Source organism: Sorex fumeus, unplaced genomic scaffold, assembly GCF_029834395.1.
Source record: "Sorex fumeus unplaced genomic scaffold, SorFum_2.1 ptg000109l, whole genome shotgun sequence".
In the NCBI taxonomy this organism is placed as follows: Eukaryota; Metazoa; Chordata; class Mammalia; order Eulipotyphla; family Soricidae; genus Sorex; species Sorex fumeus.
In genome coordinates, this window is record NW_026606166.1 from 2,867,760 (window position 1) to 2,882,796 (window position 15,037).

Sequence of the window (15,037 nt, forward strand, 5' to 3'; positions counted from 1 at the left end):
GGGACAACACATTTCACAAAGAGTGTTGAGAACAGTAGATAGCACCAGTCAAATATTTAAGCGAGGACCATATCGCATACCATTCACAACCGTTTAATTCAAAGTGGATTAAAGACCTTGAGATAAGACCAGAATTCATGTAACATATTGAGAAAAACATAAAAATCTCCGGAGAGCCTTAGAGTTGTCTTCTAATAAGTTGTTTCTGGAGATAATAATAAGCATAAAAATAAATACAAAGGCAACTATACATCCAAAGTAAAAGGTTTTGACGGGCAAAAAGGAAGCAGGACTAAAATAAACAGACACCCTGCTAAGGTGGTGTAGCCCTGTGCACACAGTACATCAGACCAAGGTCTCATACACCAGATATAGAAATAATTCACAAAGTTCTAAATTGAATGTCCATTAATCTAAAATGACGAGAATTGATACACAGAAACTTTCCCAAAAGTTATATGTGGATGGCTATTTAGTTAAACACAAATCGGATATGAATGGAAACCCACAACCTCATGAGGGACAGAATGATTTCTAGTCTAGCCCTTTCCCCATTGGTACTAGGCTAAGGCTCTTTCCAACTTCCATGATATTTCCTCCCGAATCTTGCTGAGTCCTCTCATGGGAAGATGCTTATTCTATTTTCCCATGTTAATGCTACTTGTATCTTTATACAGCACTTTAAAAAAACTGAATCACCATGAAACAGAGCATTATAAAATTGTTCATGATTGCCTTCCTGTTGTACAATGTTCCAACACCATCTGTCCACCAGTACACAGCATCTTTTATAGTTATGGGCATCATTGACACTATTGTGGTCCCTGAATATGCATAGGAGCTGTGCCATTGACAGAGATTTCTTTGCTGCATGGGCTATTGTACTGCATATGGATCTAGCAGTACAAGAGACTAGAAGGCAGAACAACAGGTACTTAACAACAATGACATGGTCTCATTTTAACTTTTAATGGGCCTCTCTTTTTCATTATAGTTATTTGTTATAGAGATAACATTGACGTACAGGACTGTGAATGTTTTTATCAAATCTTGTCTTTGTAACCTCCCTTTCTAGATGCTCTAGTCTGAATTGAAGAATACCCAGATCTGGGAGGGTTTGGACAGAAGTCAGAGTACAAAATAGGACATAATAGAACATTTTCCAGGTATTTGAAGAAGCTTCTCAAGAACTGACTAAGGACCAAGACTTGACCCTCCAGTTTTATTCTCTATCATTAGTACTCTTTGAGGTTATTACCTGAGCTCAACTTAATACATGCTCGTTTTGGAGCATAGCACATACCGGAAAGTCTTATCTCCCGCGCCCTAAATTCAGAAGTTGAAATTCTAACTGTGCAAAGTGACAGAAAGTGGGGCAACAAGAAATTTATTTAGGTCTGTTGTGAGATGAGAAAACTCACTGGAATTGAAAACTCATTATCTAAAGAGGCTCAAGAGAGATCATGAGTCCTAATGATGACCACGCATCTGATCCAGAGGTAAATCAAAAAAATGTAACCACACTTGTTCTTGGAGTTCTCAGCCTCTAGAAGCGCAGGAAACAAGATTCTGTTTTTAATCTCTTCGGCAAGTTGTGGGTTGCTAGAGTTGCTAGAAAGAACATAACAGAGTAATGTTATTAGTAACGTTTCAAAACTTTTATGGAAGTGGGTACTATTTTTTTAGTTCAATACTAATTTTGGTTGACAAGATATGAATAGTTTTAAAACAGAACATTAGACTTGAATCTGTAAGACTGGATTGCAAAATGATGTGCTTTGAGTGTTTTTTACATGTATAAACATATTCTAGAAGGCCTTATGCAATTTCAATCATTTTAAGCTTCAGAATTATTCATGTCACTTAATAATATGATTATATATTTAAAGTTTATCTACTTATAATTATTATAATTCTCAAATTTATGTTGTTTGCTGTATTTATTAGGGCCACATTCACTGATTCTCCAAGTCTATTCGCATTCCTGTGCATGGGGGACAATTCCAGGGGGTGCTAAGGGACTATGCTGACACAGATATCAGATTCAGATCTCCTGCGCATAAAAAAAGGTGCTCAGGAACTGGAGGGATAGCACAGCAGTCAGGGCATTTGCCTTGCACGTGGCCAACCCAGGTTCTATTCCCAGCATCCCGTATCGTCTCCCAAGCACTGCCAGGAGTAATTCCTCAGTGCATGAGGCAGGAGTAACCCCTGAGCATCGTTGGGTATGACCCAAAAAGCAAAAAAAAAAAAAAAATGAGGTCAACCTTGTCATGCCATCAGATTTATGAAATTTGGATTATAGTTTTAATGTTTTGTATGTACATTTTCTGATTCAAATGGGAACAAAACTGTATCAAATTTGCAAAACTTGTAAATAAATAGCACTGTAGCACTGTCTTCCCATTGTTTATCAATTTGCTGGGGCGGGCACCAGTAACATCTCCATTGTGAGACTTCTTGTCACTGTTTTAGGCATATCAATTATGCCACAGAGAGTTTGCCAGGCCCTGCCGTGGATGCAGGATGCTCTTGGTAGCATGCCGGGCTCTCCGAGAGGGATGGAGGTATCGAACCCGGATCGAACGTGTGCAAGGCAAACGCCCTATCCGCTGTGCTATCACTCCAGTCACAAATTAAATAAAGCCAAAATATTTTTAAAAGCCACCCAGAATAAACTAATCTCCTGGAATAACCTATGAGGAACTGAAGTCAAGCCCATCAAAAATGTGTAATTTTTTTCTTACTTTTTACAATGCTTTGGTTTTGAGACTATACCCAACAGTGCACAGCACTTATTCCTGGCTCTGCATTTAAGGGTTGCTCCTGGAAGGTACAGTGGACCACATAGAATAACAGGGATCGGCACAGGTTGGCACCAACACAGGTTGGCGCCATACAAGGCAAATGCCTTCCCAACTGGACAATGGCTCTGGCCCCTGTGTTGTTGTTATCATTATTGTTGTTACTATTTTAGTAATGAATATTACCTGCAGGGGGAGAAAAAAATCTATAGGCCCAAGTTTAAATGTCTTCGATCTTTTTTGTCTTGGGGCCACACTCAGTGATGCTCAGAGGTTACCCCTGGTTCTGCACTTGGGAACTGCTTCTAGCAATACTCAGAGGAACATATGAGGTGCTGGGAATTGAACACAATTCAGTTGCAACAAGGCAAATTCCCAGCCCCAAATGTCTTAAATCTTTAGTGAGAAGAATATACCAAGTAATTGCTGTCTAGCTAAAGGCCTCGGTAACTTCCTTGGTTCATCTAATGTGAGCCCTCCCGAATTATAGGTTAAGGCTCCCACCCAGCACATCTCTCTACAATACTGTCTCAACAATTCTTCCAAACAACTGGATAGAGGCTGGCTTCCAACATCTTCTCAGGCTCATCTGCAATGTACAGGATGTCATGGATGCTAATAAAATGGGAACTTCCTTTCGGTCTCTAAGTAGAAATAAGGGACTGCCCTTGTCATGGTCACGGTCCTCCCGTTATTCATTGATTTGCTTGAGGGGGCCCAGTAACATCTCCATCATGAGACTTGTTGTCACTGTATTTGGCATATCGAATACGTCACGGGTAGCTTGCCAGGCTTTGCCGTGTGGGCGAGAAATTCTCGGTACCTTGCTGGTCTCTCCGAGAGGGGTGTAGGAATCGAACTCGGGTAGGCCATATTGGCTGCTTGCAAGGCAAATGCCTTACCCACTGTGCTATCGCTCTAGCCCTCTGCCCTTGTAAATAAAGGACTTTAAGTTTAGCTCCTGAATTTATGGAACAATATTATGTGGGAAATTTTCAGTTGAGGATAGCCTAGGAATAAAAGTCTCTGGGATATCACTTCAATTTCAATGCTAACTTGAGTTGTTTAAAGGTCATGGCATTCCTGGGCCAGAAATCAAGATCTCTAGGAACAAAGGAAAACCAGGTGGTATGTAGGTTTTAAGTGGAATGAATTGAACATTTGTTAAGGCCTCTCTGAGAGAACGGCAGCAGGGGTGCAGAAAGTTATGAAGGCAGGGAGGTCTGAGGGTGTGGGTAGAAGGGAGGGACTGGTGATGTCTATTTTACTGCCCCTCCGCCCATCATCAGGAGCTCTTTATGACAGAGCTACAGTTCTGTGATGCTCCATTGAATCTGTCCACTAGAGCCCTCAGCACTCAGTTGCCTGAGGGCAGCAGTGTGATTAGAAGATGGAAAGTGTTACTGCTTGCTGGATGAGCTTCGGTCTCTCATCCAGTGTGATGGATGTCATCCTTGGCATCCTGTGTGGAGTAGCGATCTTCCTTCTCTTACTCCCTTTCTTCCCGAGTGAACCAGCCATACCACAATGTAGGAAGCACAGACACATCAGGAAGGTAAGTGAGGAAGCTTCGGTCAACAGCAATGAATTGTATCTTTTATTATTTACTTCCACTTTTTGAAAATGACCCAGAAATATTCCTTAGATAGAAAGTCTTGGTGTGGGGAGGGGGGTTACGTGGGGGAGGGGGAGAAGAAACATCATTCTCCTAGGTTTAAGCTGAACCAGGGGAAAGTTAGAATGGATCCACAGATTTCTGTCTGTAGATGTAGACCAGGTGTAGGCATGTTAAGGTACAGTAGATGTGTCGAGGGCCAAGCCAGGAAGGTAGTGACCAAGTCAACCACTGATTACTGCAGTTTCTGCAGGAGGACGGGGCCCTTAGGTCTGCCTTACTGCCTCCTTCTTTTACTGTGGCTGGTGCTTCAGGGTCATGTTTTCCTGTGTCAGAGCTGGTCAAAGGGCAGTAATGAACCTCTACACAGTCTACAGGAATGTTCTGGCCTCAGCAAAGCAGGGTTCTGAAATTTCAGACAGGCCTATATGTCTAACAATATGGGTATTCACTGAGTAGAGAACAGTGATTTTTTATTTATCCCCAGGGTTTCCCCCAGAGAGACATAGTGTTAATTTCTTTTTAGGAAGATGTTCCTAAATATTCACATATAGAAAAAAGTCTTTTTTTAATTTTTTTTGGGGGGTAACCACATCTGGCAATTCTCAGGGTTTACTCCTGGCACTGAGCTTACCTTCAACCTGGCTGGTCACTGGGGACTTAATTCAGGTTGACCATGTGCAAAGCAAAATTCATAAACGCTGTACTATCTTTCTTACCAAGAAAACTCATCCATTCCAGTCTTCAAACAAAAAATAGTTTACTTGCTTTAAGAAGACTAAAAGAGAAAAACATAAATCTTCACTCATGAGATTTAGTCAGATTGTTAAATAACAGTAATGCAAAAATTTGCCTGCAGGAGAGTGAGATTGGGTCCTAGTACTCTCATATTTTCCTCATCTTTCAGCTTCAAAAAGAGTGTAAAGAGAGGAACAAGAAGGCAGAGAAAACTGAGGCTCTGAACGGTAAGCTTCTGCTTTTCAATTCCAAGGTCCCTCGGAGGTAACCTCCATCTCTCCTGGTCCAATAGACCCACTCCTTGGTCTCAGGGTGTTGGTAAAGAACCCATCACTCAGTGTCCATGGAAGAAGATTAAATCAAGTATGTCTTGATTCTTAGGTAAGTGGTAGCCTGGGAATAAAGGAAGTGGTTTCTTGCCCAGTGGGATGTGTGGGTTGCAGTGGAACAATCATACTTGAATCGGGAGGCAAGACCTCTAGGTGCAACCGGTGGCTGGCCACAGCTGGTTCAAGCTTACTCAGATTCCACTGGGAAGTGACCCCTGCCCTTTCTTTCTGTTTCATTAGTTCTAAACATATTCTCCTTCATGATAAATTACATGCCCTTGGACACTGAATCTTGGGCTAAAACACCTAATCCCCTGGGTTTCCCCAGAGGGACGTGGTGGTAACATCCTATAAATGCTCTTGCCTCTTCCCTTCCTCACATGACCACATCCCCTCCTTTTTAGTTGACCGGAAAAAATTGGCGAGGACCTGGAACCAGACTGCACGTCCCCAAAGGTAAAGCATCCCCCTTCCCTTCTTGTGTTGTTGTTCGTCCCAGGGCCTATGGTGTAACCCCATGGCTACTGGCCTGGGGCAGATCTAAGAGGGGATCGAGTCATATACCAAGTGGGAAGAGGCCCTTGGAGTAAAGATGTCAGATTAATGTGGGGGCAGTGGAGGGGCCCTGGGCTGCAGGTTCTCATGGCTGCTCACCCTTCGCCACCCTCCCTGACGCCACACCCTTTGCCTCTTGTCTCCTGCAGCATGGAGTGGATGTGCCAGGACAAGGGCAGCCGTTGTCCAATCCCTGTTGAACACAAGCCTGGCGAGGAGTGCAAAGCCGTGTCTGCAGGAACCCAGAGTGTGTCACGACAGCACGTTCCTGCTCAATCTCCAGTGACACCCACAGCTCCTCTGACAGAGCACACTCTAAGGCACCTCTGTATCTTTCCAACAGGCCCCCAAACAGAGGTAGTCTCTCGTACTTCAGATCTATCTGAGAGGAACTCCGAGCTACCACCTGTGCTTCCACTGGGATGCCCTTCTTATCAACTCACATTCTCCCGCCCCCCAGTACACCTGCCTGATTCAGGGACCTCTCCTCCCACTCTCCTGGCTAGTCCTGCATCACAATGGGAGAGACCAACTCAGAGTCACTGGCACTCACCAGCACTTCCACTGGCCGCTGTGCCACAGAGATCCTCCCTATATCCCCGTTGGCCAGCTTCTCAGGCCCGAATCATCTCAGGCATTGGACACTCAATCTGCCCAGTGTCGACCTTTTCCTCCTGCAAGGAAACAGCCCAAACCTTGTCCTTGTGCCTCTCCACACCTTCTCCCCAGGAGTCCCAGCATGAACATATTTCCAGTCCCTCATCCGGCGGATTGTGCTGTGGAGGGCCCACAAACAGGCAGAACGACTGTGAGAGTTTCTCATTAATCAAGCCAGAGAACATGGGATCAAGATCAGAGCAAGACACCAACGCTATCAGAGAAAATGGAACAAATTTAGAACCAACAATTCCAGACAACCACATATATTCTCTGGGGATGAAGACTCAAGGTGCATCTCCATCCTGGAACATCACAGGCCAATCAGAACAGATTCCCAGCTCTCAACAACTCCCAGACCCCAAAGTCTCGAGCAACAATGTGTATCACGAATGTGTGTCACAGTTTTTCTGGGGTCTTCCCTCTCTGCACAGTGAATCGCTACTGGGTACTACCTGGCTCTCCAAGAACTCTTCAGAATTGCATTCATCCTCTCTCCTCTTTAATGGCATGTTGGTTACCTCCCCAGGGAAAATGCATCCAAATATCTCCCCACTATTTTCCCAGGCAAAACCACGATCCCTTCTAAGGGGTCATCCACAACACTTAAGTGAATGCCAGCCTCCTCCTGTAATTCAGATTAAGGCCAAATCTTCTCTCCAAAACATACCACTTCTTTCTTCACTCCAGAAAACAGATTGTGAAAGTGCTGTTTCTTCAGCAGGACATAAAGAAAAATTCCACACTCAATTCGGTCGTCCACAGCCAAAATCGCTCTTGTTTCAGGAGTCGGAAAGTGGGTGGAGTTTGTCTCCTGTAGCAGAAAGATCTCAGCAAATTTTTAGTGTCTGCAGTTCCAGCTCTCCCGAGGATCATTTGGTGGCCTCTATTCTTCCCGAATATTTTCCGGTCAGTTCTGAACTCCGGCAGCAGCTAGAGAAACACCTGCAGAAGTGGATCATCCAACACCAGTGGGAAGTGTCCCACAGGATCCAAGACAGTCTCGAACTGAAACAGCAACAGGGAACTAGAGACTGGACAGGCCAGGTGGAGGGTAAGGCTGGCAACTCGAAAGCCTCTGCACTGACTTGTGAAAATAGCAACAGTGCACAGCACAGCAAGTACCTGGCCCAGGGTCCAGGGCCTAAAGACTCAGGAAGTTCCCAAGAGAAGACTTTGGTGGCAAAATGTAAGGATTCAGACTTTACACAGTGTGAAAACTGTAGAAATACTTCTGAGAGAGCTGAGTTCCTGGACTCGTTAACACGATCACTCCTAGAAGAACATATTATTAGGTCTTGGGTCAAACACAGGTGGAGGCTACCACACAAGCTAATCAAGGCCATCAATCTTTTTCGCTTACAGAAGGGTCAACCTTCACCCAACCCGAAATTTGCATCTCCCCACTCAGCCACTTGTGCCTCTGGGACGCACTCAAGGGTCAAGTGTGTGAACTTTCAGGGAGAATTTCCACAGAACCAGGTAGGAGAGGAGCTAAAACATAAAGAAGTTTCCAGTCCAGAGAGGCCAGCCCAGGCACCCTCTCCTGTGTCTGAGAAAATCCAGAAGGAGTGCAGAGAGCTCTCATTTGCTGGCAACCATGGCTCCACGGGGATATCTCTGTCTGGGCCCACTAAAGACAGGCCGCCAACTGATTCCTTGCCATCCAGCCTCAGGGCCAGACACTGGCAGAGTGGTTCTGTAGGTAGTGCTGAGAAGGAAAGCTCAGAGTTGAGTCCTAGTTCCAGGAAGGGATCCAGGGTGGAGAGCAGCAACTGGGTGTCACGGGATCCTTGCCATAGGGAACAAACCGTGGCGATGAAGTTAGGAACTTTGCAGGCCGAAGAGACCACAGGGAGAGTGGAGACCAAAGAGTCTCAATCACAGACCAAAGTCACACTGGAATCGTGTTTGCAAAAAACAACCAATATTACAAACGTGTCCAAGAGTGTTAATGAATATTCACAAACCAGTCCTGACCCATTGTTCCCTAAATCACCAATCTTCCAGCGTCCCGAAGGTCCATGCCTTCCCACAGGTGCCACAAGTGTGCTCAAACATCCCAAACAGGTTCACCAGAGAGCACAGGACTTGCCTTCTTGTGTTCCGCACCACCACATCCCTAGAAACCCCACTGGAGACCCGTTAGCTCGCCCATTGCTCGGTGTCTTAAAAAGAGACCAAAGGAACACATTAGGACAAAGGAGCCCCAGTAATTTTACATGTCAATGTAAAAATCCCAGGCCCCCAAATCAAAAGAGGTTTGAAGAACCAAAGACCTCTCAAAAGAGACAAAGAACACCAAAATTTCCAATTAAGGAGGCAACAAGAAAATCTCCTGAGAGAAAATGCTTACAAAATGAAGTTCAGCCACAAAATATTTTCTTAAAAATCAAGTTATTTTTTGAAGGCCTTTGTAAAAATCAGAAAGGCAAGCACCAGGATCCTCTACAAAAATGTCAACCTGCATTAGGCTCTGCCAACTGGCAACGATCATGCCAAAGCAGGCGGATGATGGATAATCAGATACCTGAGGCCAAGGCACTAATGTCAGCTGTTGGACAGATACTCGAGGAGAAAGTAGTACATATGGATAATTTAAATGAGCACAAGCAACTAATAGACTACAAAGCTTATAGGGCTTCACATTCTCACAGGGCCCCATTCAACCCAGGTAGCCCAAAACCAAAAACAGGAGACCAAAAGCCCATTAAAAAAGTAACCTTTATCGACGGGAGTGAAAGCATAAATAGCAAGCCCCCTCTCCTCAAGAAGACTGTGCCCACAGCCCATCCCTGTGCACTTAAGCCAAGCGTCCCCGGGGCCCATAGACACCTTCAGCACTGCCCAAGGCACTGTTTCCTACGGGGAGGTCTCTTGTCTGGGAATTGTTAAAATGGTTTCCTCATATGGAAAGTAGAGGAAATGAAGGTTTTTAACTAGAACTTTGATGCATATTAGAATATAATGTTCTGTCATTATGCAAAGTCTGTGCTGTGAGTTATTACGGTGGTTTCTGTCTCGTTACTGTATGTACTTTGACTCCCTGAAAGAGTGGGAATGGAGGGAAGTTGGCAGTGGTTTGTGAGTTAGCTCTTTTTTCCGAATACTACTTAGCACAATATAATTACACAAGAGCAAAAAATCATTTTTAACAAACTCTAATGTCGGAATGCTCCATCATGGGGTCTGGCTTTTGTCAGCCTTCTTACTTTGAAAGTTAGTTGACTTTCGAGGGCAGGTTTGCAAAGGCTGGACACTGTCCTGGTCAAGCTCAGGAAGCATCAGGGCCGAGGGGCTTCACACCTCACAGCAATGGATGGAAGTTTGCTAGTGATGGGTCCTGGCTCCACAGTTCAGGAGAAGATATTTTGCCCTTGGAAACGCTGGTTAGAGTAGATGCTAACTGCCCTTAAGGATATGTCTTCTTTCCCCAAGGAGGGTTTTTATTAAATGGCAATTACAACCAGTTTTCTTTGTCATACTGACATGTTGAGGTTCCCCATCCCTGACCTCTCCCTTTCCAATCTTGAGGACATCAGCAAGGATGAGTAAATGGGGAATATTTAGGGAGGTGGGAGACAGATGGATTCTTTAAGCCCCATGCCAAGTAAACTATCTGTTCACAAATTTCCAAGTTTTCATCGATGTTTATCCCAGAGAAGAAATCTGAGTAGGTGGGACAGGAACATGACACTATGCCCCTCACATCTTTTGTTCAGTTGCTCTAAACCTTGGTGAAGTGGCAGTGAAAATTGGATTCAGGAAAGGAAAGAAAGTGCCCATAAATGATGCAATGAACAAGGCACCCCACATGCCTCATTACCATCCTCAGCCTAGAAGGGAGGAGTTTGGGAGCTCTTAGGTCACTGGAATGATATTCAGCTTGTCTTACAAGCTCCCAAATCAGACTGAAGCCTTATGTTGTGCCTCACTAGAAGAAATTCAAGAATATAAGGCAAGAAAATCTGCATTTAATTAGCTTGCACATTTATATCTCCAGTTGGAGAATGGATGAACATAGATGAAAAAGTGTGGGCTGGGGCATTCAATATGTGATTTCCTAGTCTGAAAACTAACATCAGCATGACTCAAGGACATGCCTCAAGGAAGAGGTGGAGACTTTCAAAGGTCGATTACTGGTGCTAGTTTATATCAGTCTTGCCTAACAAATATTTGGTGCTTCTGACATCGGGCAGAAGAGACTGTTAAATTTGTAGTTTATTCTGGAGTCCGGCTGAAATAGTTTCAATTTTAGTTTCTTGTGTCCTATCTTCTGAATGAACTGAGTTTCTCAATAACACAATATTGAATTTATTGTATCACTGTTAATTCCGAAGTTTCAATTCTGGCTAGGAAAGCATGGCAAAATTGGAGCCGAGGCAGGCACGACTAAGTTGGAGCCTTTATTATAAATTTTTTATTAAAAGTGATTTCACAAAACTAACATACCCAATAGGTGTAGCCTATTGGTTATGTTAGCTATATGTGTATATCTATATAGCATATATTACATCTATATCAGTTGAGATTTCTGATCATTTCATTTGTGGGAGTTTTATCTAAAGAGAAATTTTATATATTCCTACAAACTCCTTCTTTGTTCATTTAATCACTTTCTCAAAGTGTCAACTCATTTGGACGTAGGGTCAGGCAATAAAATAGGCATGAGATGGTTAGTTTACCAGCAACCTGACTAACAGACTGAAAAGTGGTCACTGTTTTTTTTCAGTGAGTACAAAAATGACTTAAGTTGATTGTTTTGTCAAGTTTCTCTTTCCCTTTCTTTGGCTTTAAATAAGATAGATTCATTAGCAAATTCATCATTTCCTTGGCTGGAAGCTGTTCTGGAATGGGATTCTTAACAGTAAGGGTGACTACTATTGTTGACAACAATTTCCATTCATTAACCTTTTATTATACACATGTGCCTATTATCACATGTTAAACTATTACCAGATAAGAAGCTATGCCTTCTGATGACCAAGTGATAACTATTGCATCACTTTTGATTTTCTTCCCTTCCACTTCACTAAACAAGCTCATGTTTTAGAGTTTTTTAAGTAAACTCTCAGATCATCTGCAAATAGTGGTAGTTTGTGTTTCAATGTGGATGCAGATTAATACCCGCTCTACTGCCTAATTGCTATGACTTCTAGGACAATATTGAATACCGGTAGTGAGAGTAGGAAACCCATGTCTCCGATTCAGTGCTCTTGTCTGTACTATACTCACTCACCATTAGACCGACATGCACGTTTGGAGCCAGAGAAAGAGTTCAGGTGTTACGGCTTTTGTCTTGCACATGGTAGAACTATACCAATTGCAGCACCACATATGGAGCCAGGAGCACCAACAGGAGAGAGCCTGAGACAGAACCAGGAGTGGCCCCTGAGAACTGTGAAGTGTGATCGAAACCTTACTGGCCCCTAGGAAAACAAAGATATCTGTATGCAAGTTTCCACCTCGAACCAGGTCATGTGACAGTGAGAAATTACTAATAAGTTGGTTTTTCATACTGCAGAGTTTTGTTTTCCAGTGTTTAATCTGTCATTTTCATATATTATCTTGACTTGTCATTTTTCCTTCATTTTTTATACTTTCATCTCTTACATTTCAGAAGAGACCTTTTGTCTTTCCTTATAATCACCAGTTTGATCATTATTAAGGTCTCTTTCACTTTTATCTATAAAATGCTTTATTGTTGAGCTTGTATTCTCTTATATGCATTCTCTGTCCTTCTCGGAGAGCTCGGCAAGCTACCAAGAGTATCCCACCCACACAGCAGAGACTGGCAAGCTTCCCGTAGCATATTCGATATGTGAAATACAGTAACAACGTGTCTCACTCCCCCTGACACTAAAAGAGCCTCAATACTGCACAGTTTGGAAGAACGGGTGAGGAGAGGCCGCTAAAATCTTAGGGCTGGGATGAATGGAGACATTACTGGTGCCCACTGGAGCAAATCGATGAATAACGGGATGAGAGTCATACAGTGATTGTTGAGCTCAGAGAAAGGAGGTTAATGTCCCTCCCTTGCATATGGAGACCTGGGTTCCATCCCTAGAGCACCCCAAGGATTCTTTCCTGAGCACAGTGCCCAGACAAAGTTTGACTGTTGGGAGTGTTCTAACTGCTACTATCATTCACTGCCCCCTCCCCTTGCCCTGCCACCCCCCCCAAAAAAGCTCTTTGTCTTTCTTTTTATGCTGGATATTACTTGAGCAGCACAGAGTAAACTCAATTTGAAACTGTTTGCCTTCACAACATTATCTTGTGCAATCCCCTTTCTCTTATATTGTTCCAATGAGAAAACTACACATACATTCTTCAAGACAATTTCTATGCTATTCATTTTTTCAATAATGCTAGAGTATTGCTTTTCATATATTTATTTTTAATGATTTAATATGTTTGCTTGTATCCTAAGAATCTTTGAGTCTGTTTTCACTGATTTTGTTTGGACTCCTTGAACTTCTTTCATTTAGACACTTCATTGCTTTTCCATTTTAGGTACAATATTGCCTATTATTTATTCCAATGGGATTCCTACACATTTCTGTGGTTTTGCCTTTGTATCTTCTATAATTGTTTTGGTCTTTAGTCCTATATAGGCCGTTACATGGTTGTGACATTCCACCATTTCTTCTCTACCCCACGAAGGCTATACTTCGGTGTGTTTCACTAAACTTTCCCACTCAGACCTTATTGACTTCTTTCTTGTCACTAGCTTCAACCCCATTTAATGAATTCTTTAGCTCAGGTTTGTACCTTATGCTCATTATTTGTGTTTGAAATTGTTCATTATAAATTTTATCTTTATTATAAATTTCATGTTTCTAAGTATGTCATAGAAAACTTTTGAAATTTCAGAAATGTATGTGTTATATCTCATACATTGTGCAGGTGTTATGAAGAAAATGATAAGAACAATAATCATAGGTCATTCCAGAAACATTTCAGTGTTCTTCTGGAATCTGTTATCTCAGCCCTTCAAGTGTAAAACTGTTATCGTGACTCTGTCTCCAGGGCAATCAGGTGACTACCATAAGAGTCTCTTATACCTCAATAAAACCTGTTGCTGATTTACCAGAGCCCATTAAAAATGAAGGAGTCATCAGAAGGGGAAATATTTGGGAATGACAGAACAGAGAAAAAAGTTGATCTATAAATAGAATTCAGGCAATCTGTGGATTTCCATGCCCCCCTCTCTGCACTTAAATGTGTATTGTCACAAGCAGTTCAAGATAAAGAGTTTACAAGTATATTACATATTTTGACTGTTTGAGCTGCACCCATGACTGACAACGGAAATTAGACTTCTAATAAAAATATAACTGAAGTTTCTTTTTCTTATTTGTCAATTTTTAAAATTGTGATAAAGAGCCATGATTTGCAAAGCTACTGAATGTTGTGTTTAGGCATACAACATTTCAACAACATTCCCTCCAGCAATGCAACTCCCCTCCACCAGTACACCCAGGTTCCCTTCCATCCTGACCTCCACCCCACCCCTGCCTGTCAACTCAACAGGCACATTACAAAGTTTCAGTGGTTCCCGCTTAGAGACTGATATTAAGAAGATAATCATGTTCACAATTGTGCTACAGAAAATCAAGACCTCCGAACCACCTTAATTAACTAAGGAGGTAAAGGATCCGTGCAAAGAAAAATGCACAATGCTACTTCAAGTGATCATACAATTTTTATTTTCCTTTCATTGATGTGGTGTATTATGTCAATTGACTTGCATATATTGAGACACTGTTGCAATCCCTGGGATGAATCCCACTTGACCACGGCTTATGATTTTTGTGATGTGTTGTTGGATTCAGTTAGCTAAGATTTTGTTAAGGAGTTTTGCATTGAGATTTCTCTAAAATTTTCTGTTCTGAAAGTGTCTTTGTCTGCTTTGGAAATTTGTGAATGCAAGCTTCCCAGAAGGTCTGAAGAAGGATCCCTGCATTTCGATATTTTGGACATGCTTAAAGAGTATATGCCATAATTCTTTGAAGATTTGATAGAACTCACCAGTGAAACCATATGGAACTAGACTTTTCTTCTTAGGGTTGATTCTTTTTTTTTTAAATTTTTATTGATGAAGCACCATGAGGTACAGATGTATGCTCACAAATTTTTGTGCTTGGGTTTCAATTATACAATGATCGAGTACTCATCCCTCCACCAGTGCCCATTCTCCACCAATGATCCTAGTATCCCTCCAACCCCCACCCCCAGCATCCCCCCATCCCACCCTGCCTTTGTGGCAGGGCATTCGCTTTTGTTGTCTTCTTTTGGGTGCTGTGGTTTGCAAAAGAGGCATTGAGTGGCAATCATGT